Genomic DNA, 15,752 nt, shown 5'->3' on the forward strand with positions numbered 1-15,752 from the left:
CATTGGGAAACGAACTGACAAGTCGAGCAGATTCAGTCAGTTCCCTGAAACAAGGACAGCTCATTGTTTCATATTAGAGTTTTGAACTAACCAAAATAGAAAGCGAAACAACTAACAATCTTAAACTAAGTTCAAATTACTTTGATTCCCGGACGGAATCGATCCATTTATTACTACGTTCCAAAACTGGCTTGTTTCATCGTGTGAATCTGAAAGGCAGCACGTGAGTCACAAAATCTACCTAAAAAGAGGGTCCCCAATAGGTGTGGCGGGATGCGGGATTTGGCTTCTTTTCGCCGTGATATTTGGGATTTGAGCAGAAAATGGGGGCGGGAAGCGGGAATTACAAATACAAGCGGGAGAGGGATTTCGTGTTGTTATGGGGTTGGGATGTGAGATTCGCAAGGGGAACGGAGGGGGATACGGGATTTCAATTCTTTCGTGACCTGATAAATTAAGCAGCGCAGAAACCGCAAGCTGGCAGAAACCCGGACAGAAAGGAATCTTTGTGCGTATAGCTGTGTCAGGTTTCAAGTAATGAATAGCAACGGCCCTGTACCCTGTCAGGTCAGGTTCTGTCAAACGTATCCATTATCGCTTGACTATGTTAGCATCGTAAAACTGTAGCGACATTTTCGACGCTTGCGTCTGTAATCCTGAGGCCCCGATCCTTTCTAGTTTTTTAGCCAGTTTCGACCTTTCCCAGAGCGCTTGGCTTGTTTTGGCCAGGATGGCCACACCGGATGGCGGTGGCAGTGATTTACCAAAGCATAGAACATAGAAATATAACTGTAGCAAATTTTGATGTTGGTTCGAATTTCATCCGTTTCGAAGAAAACGTAGTGAAAACTTTTCACGGTGGTCTTCCCGATTTGAAATACTAGCCACGTGCAGTAAAGCACGTTTGTCATCCTTTAAACGGGAAACACGAATGTTGTCTTGTTGAAATATATCATATGTATCTCGGTTTAATGCAAGCTTTCTCGAATGAAGTAACCTTAACAGCGTTTTACTTTAAGCCAAATTCTAAGCGTTTTGCTTTTGACAAACAACCTGTGGGAATTAACACGCTCAATAACATACTACCCTCGCTGTGCAAAGAAGCAGGCTTTAAGCGCAAGACTAGCCACTGTCTTAGAGTAACTTGTGCATCTAGCTTATTTAACGCAGGTGTAGAAGAGAAGCTACTTAGGGACCGGACTAGTCATCGGTCAAACGGCTTTATTTAAGTATGAAAAGATGATTGAAGTTAAGTCTGCTGAGGTTTCGGAGGTGTTGGCGCCTAAGAGCAGTCAGTACTGGCAATGAAGAAATGACTAAAGACACAGACTGTACTGTTGAAATTCGTAATACGAAGAGTTCTTGTGATCAGTTCATGGCCTCTGCCTACTTTAAGAACTGTAAAATAAATATTAACGTAAACAAGTGAACGAACGTGATCATGTTTTCTTTAGAAAATGACCTGTTACTTCTGTGTGACTCATTTTTATAATTGTGAACCTATTTCCAAGTGTGTCCCTTTTTTACAAGTTTGACACTTATTTCCAAGTGTGTCCCCTTTTTCCCATACGGATGGGCACCAGCATGGCGTCTCCATACAAATCTCTATAAATTTGGGTACAAAAATTTCTGCGCATATCTCGCATAAGAAAAATTGCTGTGACCAGAATTTTGGCGAGAGTCTTTGCATATTTACCTTCTTTCATTTCCCAGATTCTGAACTTTATCTATTGACCGGTTTTGATTTTGATTTTGATCTATTTTGAATTGCGTGACACTGAAAACCAGCAATTGCGCTGCATTATTCCAAATACCCCGCATTTTTCCAAGTGTGCCGCATTTTTCCAAGTCAGCCGCATTTTATATAGTGCGCCACATTTTTCCAAGTGCGCCGCATTATTCCAAGTGCGCCGCACTTTTCCAAATGTGCCGCATTTTTCCAAGTGAGTCGCATTTTTCTATAGTGCGCCGCATTTTTCCAAGTGTGCCCCATTTTTCCAAGTGTTCTGCATTTTTCCAAGTGCGCCGCATTTTTCCAACTGCGCCGTATTTTTCCAACTGCGCCGCATTTTTCCAACTGCGCCGCATTTTTCTAAGTGCGCCGCATTTTTCCAAGTGTGCCCTTATTTTTTCAAGGGTTCTGCATTTTTCCAAGTGTGCCGCACTTTTTTAAGTGTGCCACATTTTTCTAAGTGTGCCGCATTTTTCTAAGTGTGCCACATTTTTTTAAGTGCGCCCCATTTTTCCAACTCCTCCGCACTTTTCCAACTGCACCGCATTTTTCCAAGTCTGCCGCATTTTTACAAGTACGCCGCATTTTTACAAGTGTGCCGCATTTTTCCAAGTGCGCCGCACTTTTCCAACTGCGCCGCATTTTTCCAAGTGCGCCGCATTTTTCCAACTCCGCCGCACTTTTCCAACTGCGCCGCATTTTTCCAAGTGTGCCGCATTTTTCCAAGTGCGCCGTATTTTTCCAACTGCGTCGCATTTTTCCAAGTGCGCCGTATTTTCCAAGTGCGCCGTATTTTTCCAACTGCGCCGCATTTTTCCAAGTGTCCCGCATTTTTCCAAGTGCGCCGTATTTTTGCAACTGCGCCGCATTTTTCCAAGTGTGCCGCGTTTTTCCAAGTGCGCCCCATTTTTCCAACTCCGCCGCACTTTTCCAACTGCGCCGCATTTTTCCAAGTGTGCCGCATTTTTCCAACTGCGCCGCATTTTTCCAAGTGTGCCGCATTTTTCCAAGTGCGCCTTATTTTTTCAACTGCGCCGCATTTTTGCAACTGCGCCGCATTTTTCCAAGTACGCCCCATTTTTCCAACTCCGCCGCACTTTTCCAACTGCGCCGCATTTTTCCAAGTTTGCCGCATTTTTACAAGCGTTCCGCATTTTTCCAAGTGTGCCGCATTTTTCCAAGTACGCCGTATTTTTCCAACTGCGCCGCATTTTTCCAAGTCTGCCGCATTTTTCCAAGTGCGCCGTATTTTTGCAACTGCGCCGCATTTTTCCAAGTGTGCCGCGTTTTTCCAAGTGCGCCCCATTTTTCCAACTCCGCCGCACTTTTCCAACTGCGCCGCATTTTTCCAAGTGTGCCGCATTTTTCCAAGTGCGCCGTATTTTTCCAACTGCGTCGCATTTTTCCAACTGCGCCGCTTTTTTTAAAGTGTGCCGCATTTTTCCAAGTGTGCCCTTATTTTTTCTAGCGTGCCGCATTTTTCCAAGTGTGCCGCATTTCTCCAAGTGTGGCCCATTTTTCCAAGTGCGCCCCTTTTTCCAACTCCTCCGCACTTTTCCAACTGCCCCGCATTTTTCCAAATGTGCCTCATTCTTCCAAGTGTGCCGCATTTTTCCAAGGGCGCCGCATTTTTCCAAGTGCGCCGCATTTCTCGAAATGGACCGAATTTTTCCAAGTGCGCCCCATTTTTCCAAATACAGAAGGTTGGCTCTCCAACAAAGAAAAAAGACTCAAACGAACGTTTTGCCATTTGTCACGACATATCATCCAGCAGTGCGTGGCCTAAAAGAAATTTTAAGAAATAACTGAGTTGTAATACAAAACCAGCCGTTGCTGACAGGGCAATTACTACTATAAAGCATCAAGAGTATATGAAAGAATCAAATGTAAACCAAACAAAAATGTAATTTAATGAATTTTCACACATGATTCTTATCAAAACAAAACGCAACAAGAAAAGAGAAGTAATGTACTCCATTTACGAACGAATACAATTTAAATCCTTGAAAAGATCTCGTTACCAACACAAGGAAATTATGATTACTTTCAACAAAACTACTGCGCTTAGCAAAAATTAAATCCGTTGCCGGGATGCAAAAACTTTTGCCCTGCAAGCGCTTACAAGTTACAACTTGTTATAATTCATGCATCAATCAGTTTTACTCTGTAATTGTCGAACTCCTTTCGACTGAGATCCGCGAGTCAATCCGTCTTGATTCTCTAACTTGTCATGCGGTAAATAATGCTGTCCCGGCCTGGGTCCATGTACCACATGATCACGCACACCGCATATATAGAAAGGACTAAGACGATGACCAACCACAGCCAGAAGTTGAATATTATGGGATAGTCCTCGGAGTATTCTGGTGCCAGGTTCGCCTTGTTTAAGTCGACGTTTGGATCAGCCTGGTAAAAAAAAAAAACGCAAACAGGAATTAACAAAACTTTTTTAGTAAACCTCCATGTCAATTAGCGTGGTTTTAACTTTTCAGTCTGTGGATGAAACCCTAAGCTACTAGTTTCACGTGGTATTATTATTGCTGCACAAGGTAATTCTAGCTTTGATGTCCTTGGATGAAACCCTAGTGTGTGACCATTCAAATAAAAGTTGTTGAGCAGTACTTTCATGTGGTATTGTTTATTATGCTGTACAAGGTGGTTCGAACTTATAAGTCTGTGGATGAAACCCTAGTGTGTGACCATTCAAATGAAAGCTATTGAGCAGTACTTTCATGTGGTAATGTTCATTATGCTGTACACGGTGTTGTCAACTTTTAAGTCTGTGGATGAAAACCTAGTGTGTGACCATTCAAATGAAAGCTATAGTAATTTCATTTGGTACTGTTTATCGTGATGTGCAAGGTTGTTCACAGTTTATGGATAACATCCCACTGCTCCCATACTTCTGAACTTTATTGAGGGATCATAGCATATTTTAAAATTCTCCTAACTACGTTCTGTCACGTTCACAATTTGTTGAACTATTACGTTCGTACCTTGACTTGGGCCTGTTTGCCTGCTTCACGCCCTTCTCTGTGCTTTCCAATACAGGACACCTACGCAAAAAATAATGATAAGCAAAGAATGAGCACAGACCAACTCATCGTCTCCTGTACCCAGAAATTTCTTGAAGTAGGAAATATCATTTTTCTTTCGACGCTGACGTAATTACGTGACATGTAAATGGCCGTCAAACGGATACAAATAGATAAAGAGTTGACAAACACAAACCCGTAATGGCGACTGTATGGAGAGAAGTTTATTCTGCAGCGACTCGCACAACGACTGCTTCACGGTTTCTTCGTGTTAAAAAACGGTAACAATGAAAGTGAATAAGAACTTAACCTCATCCTTTTAGTCTTTTACTTTAACAACTAATTAGTGTTGACTTCAAATTCTTCTTGTTCTTTGCTACACAAATACTTGAATTCTTACTAGGAGAGAGAGAGAGAAAAGAAAACAGTAATAAGGGAAGGGAGGGGAGGGGAAGGGAGGGGAGGGAGGGGAGGGGGAGGGGGAAAAACAGGAGAGGGCAGCACAGGGGAGTAGAGGAGAGGAGAGAGGAGACGAGAAGGGTGGGCAGAGAGAGGAGAGGAGAGAAGAGAAGAGGAGATTAGAGGAGAGAAGCGTTCTTGCGTCAAACCTGAAAATAAAGGCAGCTTATTCTACGACTTCTTTCAATGAAAGTCCTAGAAAGTGTAAATAAACCGAACACTTACCAGATCATGCCTGAGTGTAACAGAAGGCAGGTGATCATGAAACCTGTCCGTTGACTGTGACAACAAATGAGGCTGGACCTCCTGATAGACAACATGCAATTCCTGTGGGTACTTGGTATGAAGATCACTGTCCAGGGGGGTGGGGGGGGGGGAAGCAACTAGTTAGTAATGATAAAGTTCTCTTGGTTCACACATAACCACTTGTGTAAGAAAACGTTTCAGCAAAAAATCAGAAGAACTTTTTGGATTTGAGTTGAAGCGCCTTTCTGTGGCTAATGATTAGTGGTTTCCTTCAATACGTTTCGTTTTATACCAGCTTGTTAATAATAAAATTCTTGGTGTAACAGATCAATGATTTCAACGACTCTTCGCTAATTGGAAGGTTTTTGAAAATTTGCAAAATGCTTTGCTACAATGCTTAAGAATTTACAAAGAAAAGCCAGATTTACCCAAACCACTCCAAAGTCAACACTTCCACAAGGATATTTCCGTCGTATAAATCGACGAACTTCTTTACAATCTGAAAAGAAATAAAATCGGGCAATAAATAACAAGATACTAAGAAAATGTAACGACAAAACCTTTATCAACAGCTACCGTAGAAGAACAACCAATCTACAATCGTGAACAAAAGTTATTGGGACACTGATACAATGCAACGAATCATCTGTGTTATACAACTGAACTTTGAAAAAGCACTGCTGTCCTGCTGTGCCCCTCCCAGCCAATACAATGTTGAAACTTAGGAGAAATTGTAGGTACTAGTTTTCAACATTGTACAAACACTGTATGTGGGGTGGGGGGAGGAGAGGCTAGGCAGGCGAAGTTGTATTCGCACCTGGGAGTAGCGTGTGTACAAAAGTGCCGTAAGTGTAAATTTGGCCCAAGACCTTTGTAGATGACTGTAGCTATTCATCAAACAAGCAAAGAAATAGACGAGCAAACCAAACCCAACCAAACCAAAAAATCAAAAAGACAGAAAAAATTAAAGGATTGTCACCATACGAATCGCGTCCTTCAAAAATTACACGGCACCCTCAGCCTGTAAGGAGCTGTCACCATAGCGACGATGCAAGCCCTGAAGAAACATTGAGCGAAACAACTGGTAAACAAATGGCGAAAACACTAGGAGTACAAAAGCACTAATACGTTCCAGTCAGTTGTCTACTCTCTCCTGTTTTTCTAAGTAGCTTGAACTACTGACTGATTCGTATCTCGTAGTAAATTTCTCAGTTGCAAACAAAATCCAACCTTGACAGAGGAGGGGGTTAAGATAAACATATCAGGCACACCATCTTGGGTACCACTGGGGTTGGCGTTCAGCTGAAAGCAATGAAAAATAAATATAATAATATTATAACATCTGTCTAGCGCTTTCACACAAAGGCCATTCTATTGCTGATGCAATAGAATGGAGCGCAATAGGTGCAATTCTAGACTTGATAAATCACGTCTGAAGGTCATACCAACTACCGTAGTCAACAGGTAGAACACAAAGTATAAATGGAAAATACTGAAAAAAACAAAACATTACATCATATTCATTGGTTGTTTTAAATGGCTGTACTGAGAACAACATGGTTCCACAAGCGACTTCACCCAAATTTCTTTCTCGTTTTTAAAGTGGAGAACAACAAAAACTAGAGACTAGTTGAGGAGGAAAAGACAACGCTGTCCACTGGGATTTTCTCCAAATTATGTATATGTATGTTACTTTAAACAAAAGCTACCTTTTCCAAAATCAACTTTCTCCAACCTCGTTAAAATCTATAAGGGAAGAACAGTAGATAGCATTGTAAATGACCAGGCCAAATATATATAAATATGTGTCTACACTGACAGACTGAAGCATTTTTCTTGATCATTCATTTTGTAGTCGTAAAGAAAAATCGTCCTTTTGTCGGACATAACCACAGAGGGCTGTTGATTTCGGTCATTAAATCTATTATCAATGGTCTCTACACTACGAGGGGAACAAAAATTCCCTGAGTTTCCACTGAGCAGAAACAAAAACAAACAAACAAACAAACAACCAGAACCTTCAAAATAACCTTAAACAGAGGCTTAACGTCGTGAGAAGCAATTGCGCTGCATGTCATAAAGTCGGCTACCAAATCCTTAAAATTGCTGAGCGTTCAATCAAGACCTTACCTCCTCCTTGGTAACAGTCAAGTCTCCAAGACCTTATACACTGTTTTCCTCAATCTGCTCAAACTTTTCCTCGACCTGATTCCAAAACGAGGTGTGACTATTGGTCCTTACGGCATGACCGCCCGCTGCCAACTGGAATTTCGAAATAAAACAGATCATGGACCTGGATTAACAATAAACGCAAAAGGTTTTTGGGTTTAAAAAATCTTTAACCTCGGCAATGCTGATCAAAGGCCATCTTTAGGAGGCAATATACCTGATTGCTATATGTTTCAAACGTTTTAACGATATTGTCTCAATCTGAAAATGCCGTCATAGTTAAAAAATAGATTATGATGATCTTATTAGAAGTTCTCTGAAAAGGAGGAGAAAATCATGGGGGATAAGTGGAGTTTTAGAAGATAGGAAAAACTGAGGATTTCATGAAGATTTAGAATTAGACCTTTTAGTTCACAATTGACAAATGGACACCAAAATATGCTACCTCAAAGCTGAAGTACTCTCGTGTAGCTGACATGACAGTGTATTTGCTGGTGTTATTTTCCTTTTTAACTTTTCTTTGAAATACCCCCAGTCCCCCACCTCCTCTTCCTACCCAGTTGTCAAATGCAAGGTGACTTACGAGGTCACTTCCGGAGACAGACACGGTCAGCGATTTGCCGCCAAAAACATCTGTCACGCGCGTAGGAAGGTTTTCTTGCGTGACACTGGACGTGGACAGAATTCCACCCAAACTGGAGGCACCTTCGGACTGAAACGGCGAGGAGAGGCGTAAGAACACAAGCGAGATTAATTTTAACAAAACAGCATGAATATGTCATTAAAGATGTGTACATTATTCATCGTGGTGTAAGATAGGATAGATGAATTTTCACTCGTTTGTCTCTCGATGGAGTCACTTTAAGATATAGATCGCGACGTTTCGACTGCTATACTGCTAGCCTTCATCAGGCAATGAGGTCACATTGTTGCGTGTCGCTATTTGTAGCACCTTGGTTCGCTGCTATTGGTGCATTTCGATCCTCATCCTAGCATGGAGATGGTTGAATAAGCTGTTCAGTTCAAATCCTTGTTAACACGCACACCGTAGAGACAATACAATTATAACATTGTCGGGTCCCGGGTCAGGTATGGCTCATTTTGAAAACATTAGACTAAACATTTCCAGTTCCTCGTTTATAATCTGTCTCAATCTTGTCCAGTCTTAATTAACGTTTTGGTTAATTATCACCACTCGCGTGCATTTATACCTGAGTGGACCAGTACGGTATTTTGATTTTTGTTCCATTTTGAAGGCAGCTTTGTTTATCGGAAAAACAGTAATTTCCCAGATCTTGACTAGCTCCTTTAACCAGTTTCATAGGACTAAATCTACTTATGCGTGTTTTATTATCAGAGTTGAGACGGTTCGAGTCCTTCCTCTTTGAGGCAAGACGAGGAAGCAAACGAACGTTTGCTAGAAAAACAGATTACTTTTATTGTCGTTAAAAGGTACCATTGATGGTAAAGTAGACGAATGTGAAAAAGGATTACAAGCATGAACCTCCAAGAGTCTTTGATTACAGTACAATTCAAACACTGTAAATGAACATTCAGTTTTAAAAGTTTAACTGGCATAATTAAGTGAGGTCTCGGACAATTGATGTGCGACAGTTTTTCTTCATCTACATTTACATCTACACTTAGTTAAGTCGGTGAAAATCGAGAGATACCACACCAGCTGTTAAGATCTGAATAACAATAAAACAATGGAATATTAATAACTATTAACTAACTTTGATTTAAAACTATCTATGGACGTTTTTTCCTCGCAAAAGTCTATCGTTCATCAAATTTGTGGTAGTTTGCAACAAGTATAGATAGTTTCGTTTTATAAAAATAATTTCCACTCACCTCTGCGACAGGATATGACGCTGCTTTGCCGGGTACATCAGATTTGTCATCTAAAACGACAAAAAAATACGTCCGTTGAAAAAAGTTTTGCCAGAGCGCTCCAGCCTCATAAGGTGCTGCGAAAATGCCTAAGACGCAAAAGAACGCTGAAGAGGAAGCAGCCCTTCATTTTGGCTCGTCACGCCATAATATAAAACGACTAAAGGACACCAAAGGGTTCATGACAGTTACCTTTTGTAACGCCATCAATTGTAATCAAAACATTGGCTTTGGGTCGGCGAAATACATTTCCTGCTAACAAGCCAGCCCAGTTCAGCTCCTAAAGATTATGTAAAGCACAGCTTATTCACTACAATTCATGGTAGGTTAGAGATGTACATATGAAATGAAGGGTAAAACGCAAAAATGTACAAACAGAAAAAAAAAGACAATAATAATAACTAAGTAAAAAGTGTGTAAAAATATCTTTGATAAAAGTAGCTATTGGAGGCCCGCAAAGGAGCCCATGACCCAATACTTGGAGAGCCACCACAAATCATAAGTTATATATAAGATAATAATGAAAAAGGATTTAAGGTATACTAACCTAGAAATGATGATAATAAAATTTATAGTATATGCTATACTAAAAACTTTATCAGATTTCTTTTAAAAGAAGCTAAATTAGCACTGTAAAGTGCTGCCGTGGGTTTTCTGGTCAAAATTTCCTCGCTCTTCAATAGAGCGGCCTACCTTTGTGGATGAGAAACCCATCGCGAGCCCTATCACATTGGAAATTTCATCCGAAGGAAAGGCGCCAGCATTTGGAAGAAAAGTCACATAGCTTGAACTGTGAGCGACAATAAACTTGGAAGCGTCAGAAGTCTGCACAGAAAGAAACAATCTCGCGTCGACGTACGCGCCATCCTTAAAAAATACAACGACGAAGAAAAGTTTTCAGTGTATGCTGAGAATAATCCTCACGTTCCTACTGGTATTTCTAAATTACCGATTAAATGGTGACCACTTTGCCCTCTTCTTGTTTGCGATACACGCCTCGTTTTTCGTAAAACGAGAAGTGTATCTTGCGAGAACCAATGAAGTGACAATTTTGCAACACATGACTAGCTGGCATGTCTCCTAGTTCCTAAGACGTTGAAATGGAAATTTTAGAAGTTTACTTGAAAGCAGAAGACCCATCCTACAATTTATTGTTTAATTCACTCAGTTATAAAAGCGCGGTTTTGTGCAGGGAAACTGATATCGCCTCGCGAGAAACGAGACAATTCTCGCGAGAAACGTGACGTATCTCACTAAGAACGATTCACGTTTCATTTCTCTCGAGAATCAGTGTGCCGTGTAGTATGTAAAAGGTGACACACATGTACTTTAAGTGATTACGAACATGGCAGGTACAAACGAACAAACGACAGTGACAAAGAACATCATTAACCAACGTCATTATCAACACATTTTCATCGAAAAATCCCGATGACACTCTAGCGCTTCACCTAGACGTACGTAAAAGTTCGAACCAACTTGTGCATTGTAATAAAATTTAAGCAGTACCACATGGAAGTACTGCTCAGTAGTTTTCATTTGAATGGTCACACACTAAGGTTTCATCCACAGCCTTAAAGTTAGAACCACCTGTACAGCATATATAATAAACAGTACCACATGAAAGTACTGCTCAACAGCTTTCATTAATTGTGCATGTATATTATAAAAACGTGCCTTCATAGTACCACCTTAATGTTCTTTTTGGTTTCGAAAAACAGTCCAGGGTGTCACCAAACCTCCGCGCCGCATTTTTCCAAGTGTGCTGCATTTTTCCAAGTGTGCCGCATTTTGTCAAGTGCGCCGCATTTTTCCAAGTGCGCCGCACTTTTGAGAGTGCGCCGCATTTTTCCAAGTGCGCTGCGTTTTCCCAAGTGCGCCGCATTTTTCCAAGTGCGCCGCATTTTTCCAAATTATGCGCATTTTTCCAAATGCGCCGCATTTTATATAGTGCGCCCCATTTTTTCAAGTGCGCCCCATTTTTCCAAGTGCGTCACAATTTTTTCAAGTGCGCCCCATTTTTCCAAATAGGCCGCATTTTTTCAAGTGCCCACCATTTTACATAGTGCGCCGTATTTTTCCAACCGCGCCGCATTTTTCCAATTTCGCCGCATTTTTCCAACTGCGCCGCATTTTTCCAAGTGTGCCGCATTTTTCCATGTGCGCCCCATTTTTCCAAGTGCGCCGCATTTTTCCAAGTGCGCCACATGTTTTCAAATGTGCCGCATTTTTCCAAGTGTGCCGCATTTTTCCAAGTGTGCCCCATTTTTCCAAGTGCGCCACATTTTTCCAACTGCGTCACATTTTTCCAACTTCGCCGCATTTTTCCAACTGCGCCACATTTTTCAAGTGTGCCGCATTTTTCCATGTCCACCGCATTTTTCCAAGTGCGCCGCATATTTCCAAGTGCGCCACATTTTTCCAACTGCGCCGCATTTTTCCAAGTGTCTAAAATTTTTTCAAGTGCGCCGGCATTTTTCCAAGTGTACCGCATTTTTCCAACTGCGTCGCATTTTTCCACGTGTCCCGCATTTTTCCATGTGTGCCGCATTTTTCCAAGTGCGCCGCATTTTACTTAGTGCACCGCATTTTACCAAGTGTGCCGCATTTTTCCAAGTGTGCCCCATATTTCCAAGTGTGCCGCATTTTTGCAACTACGCCCTATTTTTCCAAGTGCGCCGCATTTTTCCAAGTGTGCCGCATATTTTTAAGTGTGCTGCATTTTTCCAAGTGCGCCGTATTTTTCCACGTGCGCCGCATTTTTCTAACTGCGCCGCATTTTTCCACGCGCGCCCCATTTTTCCAAGTGTGCCGCATTTTTCCAAGTGCGCCGCATTTTTCTAACTGCGCTGCATTTTTCCAAGTGTGCCCCATTTTTCCAAGTGCGCCACATTTTTCCAATTGCGCCGCATTTTTTCAACTGCGCCGCATTTTTCCAAGTGTATTAAGTTTTTCCAAGTGCGCCACATTTTGCCTAGTGCGCCGGCATTTTTCCAAGTGTGCCGCATTTTTCCAACTGCGTCGCATTTTTACACGTGTCCCGCATTTTTCCATGTGTGCCGCATTTTTCCAAGTGCGCCGCATTTTTCCAAGTGCGCCACATTTTACTTAGTGCGCCGCATTTTTCCAAGTGTGCCGCATTTTTGCAACTGCGCCATATTTTTCCAACTGCGCCGCATTTTTCCAAGTGTGCCGCCTTTTTTTTAAGTGTGCTGCATTTTTCCAAGTGCGCCGTATTTTTTTTAAGTGCGCCGCATTTTTCCAAGTGTGCCCCATTTTTCCAAGTGTGCCGCATTTTTCCAAGTGTGACCAATTTTACCAATTGTTATCTATTTTACCAAGGTTGACCTATTTTACCAAGTGTGATCCATTTTGCCAAGTGTCCCCCATTTCTTCAAGTGTGCCGCATTTTTCCAAGTCCCCCACATTTTTTAAAGTGCGACGCATATTTTGAAGTCCGCCGCATTTTTCCAAGAGTGTAGTATTTTTCCAGGTGTCCCGCATTTTTTCAAGTGCGCCGCATTTTTGCAACTGCGCCATATTTTTCCAACTGCGCCGCATTTTTCCAAGTGTGCCGCCTTTTTTTTAAGTGTGCTGCATTTTTCCAAGTGCGCCGTATTTTTTTTAAGTGCGCCGCATTTTTCCAAGTGTGCCCCATTTTTCCAAGTGTGCCTCATTTTTCCAAGTGTGACCAATTTTACCAATTGTTATCTATTTTACCAAGGTTGACCTATTTTACCAAGTGTGATCCATTTTGCCAAGTGTCCCCCATTTCTTCAAGTGTGCCGCATTTTTCCAAGTCCCCCACATCTTTTAAAGTGCGACGCATATTTTGAAGTCCGCCGCATTTTTCCAAGAGTGTAGTATTTTTCCAGGTGTCCCGCATTTTTTCAAGTGCGCCGCATTTTGCCAAATGTGCCGCATTTTTCCAGGTATGTAACATTTTTTCAAGTTTGCCGCATTTTTCTAAGTGGGACCCATTTTACCAAGTGTCATTCATTTAACCAAGTGTGACCCATTTTACTAAGTTTGATCCATTTTACCAAGTGCGCCGCGTTTTTACAAATGCGCGCATTTCTCCAAGTGTGATCCATTTTTCCAGATGTGACCCATTTTTCAACGTGTAACCCATTTTTCCAGCTGTGGCCTATTTTTCCAGGTGTGACCCAGTTTTCCAGGTGTCACCCATTTTTCCAGGTGTCACCCATTTTTCCACGTGTGACCCATTTTTTTTTAAGTCTGCCGCCTTTTACCAAGTGTGACTTATTTTTCCAAGTGCTACGTATTTTTCCAAGTGTGACCCATTTTTCCAAGGTTGACCCATTTTTCCAATTGTGACACATTTTCCCAAGTGTGCCGCATTTTTTCAAGTATAACCCATTTTTCCAGGTGTGACCCATTTTTCCAAGTGTCATTCATTATACCAAGAGTGACCCATTTTTCCAAGTGTGACACATTTTTTAAGGTGTGACCCATTTTTCCAATAGTGACCCAGTTTTCCAGGTGTGACCCAATTTTTTTAGGTGTGACCCATTTTTCCAAGTGTGACCTATTTTTCAAGGTGTGACCCATTTTTCCAGGTGTCACTTATTTTTCCAGGTGTGACCCATTTTTCCAAGTGTGACCTATTTTTCCAAGTGTGACCCATTTTTCCAATTGTGACCCATTTTTCCAACTTTGACCCATTCTTCCTAGTGTCACAGATTTTTGCAAGTGTGACCCAGTTTTTCGAGTGTTCCCATATTTCCAAGTGTGACCCCATTTGTTTTAAGTATGACCTATTTCTCCAAGTGTGAGCCATTTTTCCACGTGTGACCCAGTTTTCCAAGTGTGACCCATTTCTCCCTATATGACCCATTTTTTCAAGTGTGACCCATTTTAGGAAGTGTGAACCCTTTTTTTTTAAATGGGGTACATTTTTTTCAAGTGTGACCTTCTTTTCTGTGTTTGACCCGTTTTTCCAAGTGTTACCTTTTTGTCCAACTGTAACCGATTTTTTCAAGTGTTACTAATTTTTAAGTGTGACGCATTTTTTCAAGTATGGCCCATTTTTCCGAGAGTGACCCTTTTTTCTAAGTTTGATCCATTTTTCCAAGTGTGACCCATTTTTCAAAGAGTGACCGATTTTTCCAAGTGTGAACCTTTTTTCAAGTATAAACTTCTTGTTTTCAATTCTGATCCATTTTTTCAAGTGTGACCCACTTTTCTGAGTGTGACCCATTTTTCCAAGTGTTACCTATTTGTCCAAGTGTTACCTACTTTTTCCAAGCTGTTACTTGCCCTCGAGGTAGGACATTCTTCATTCTTCATATCAGGCATGAATGTTGCCTCTTACAGCAATGTTATTAGCATCAAACATACGGCTAGAGCTGTTTTTGTCGCTTTTTGGCTAATTTTGCCGTTTAGAGAAAGGAAAAATTTTATACGGCTTAGTATTTTCAGCCACATTAAAAACGTATGTTGGTATTGCATTAACAAATTTTCAACACACAAATTTACATTCTTTTCAAAATGTCAGCCTCCGGTTTATTCTTAAAATTTCGTAAATTTTAGCCTCGATCGATATTCTTATAAAATATATTACATGTCAAAGAGTGTACCAGAAGCTTAACTACATACAAAGAATATTAAGCTGGGAAACGCTCGAGAAAAGAGACCAGGCCATGATCAACAGCAAATATTGGGCAGAGCAGATGATGGGAAACGAAACTACCTTTTTTATAGGGATAGCCTGACTTTTTCTATTTGTTTCGTCATAAATATCACAATGAGCATAGTCGTACAAGAATTATATTTCTTAAATAAACCTTGCTTCTCTGTACCAGCTGGAAAACTAGAAAGCGTGTTATACCGGCAAGTTCATTTTGAAGCTCGTTTTCTTAAATTTGGAGGAGTTTTACGGTCATCAGAATTGCCATTGCATTTGTTATTGATACGAGAAACCTCTACAAAGGAAGGACCAAAATATAAGACAAAGTCCGATAGGAAATCGAGCAATTTACGTTTTTAATGGGCAAAAACCTTGTACCAGAATAATTTAAAGTATATTACAGCCCTTTTTGCATTTTCTAGAAGATTAAGATATGAATAGTTGCCTGAAATAACACCAAAATAATTTCCTATGGGAACTAGCACTCGAGAAAATGAATTTCGAAGTTCGGAGAAATCGTTCAAACACAGGTAAAATTTCACCATCAGATTCATTTCACCAGTACTAT

The 15,752-nt window shown here is 41.0% G+C and overlaps 1 pseudogene across 1 annotated transcript; it reads right to left on the minus strand.

Annotated features, from left to right (window-relative positions):
* Positions 1-3,619: 3,619 nt before the first annotated feature.
* On the minus strand, positions 3,620-13,420 carry LOC149109713 (renin receptor-like; annotated as a pseudogene). Its single transcript, XR_016208757.1, has 14 exons — positions 13,274-13,420; positions 10,228-10,401; positions 9,727-9,814; positions 9,496-9,545; positions 8,225-8,353; positions 7,603-7,734; positions 7,182-7,218; positions 6,744-6,774; positions 6,480-6,553; positions 5,901-5,971; positions 5,452-5,532; positions 4,964-5,038; positions 4,729-4,788; positions 3,620-4,138 (listed from the first exon to the last, which is right to left on the minus strand). The product of XR_016208757.1 is annotated as a renin receptor-like (transcript).
* Positions 13,421-15,752: the final 2,332 nt, after the last annotated feature.

This window comes from Orbicella faveolata, unplaced genomic scaffold (assembly GCF_042242905.1).
Source record: "Orbicella faveolata isolate gen_17 unplaced genomic scaffold, um_ofav_v1 contig_25, whole genome shotgun sequence".
In the NCBI taxonomy this organism is placed as follows: Eukaryota; Metazoa; Cnidaria; class Anthozoa; order Scleractinia; family Merulinidae; genus Orbicella; species Orbicella faveolata.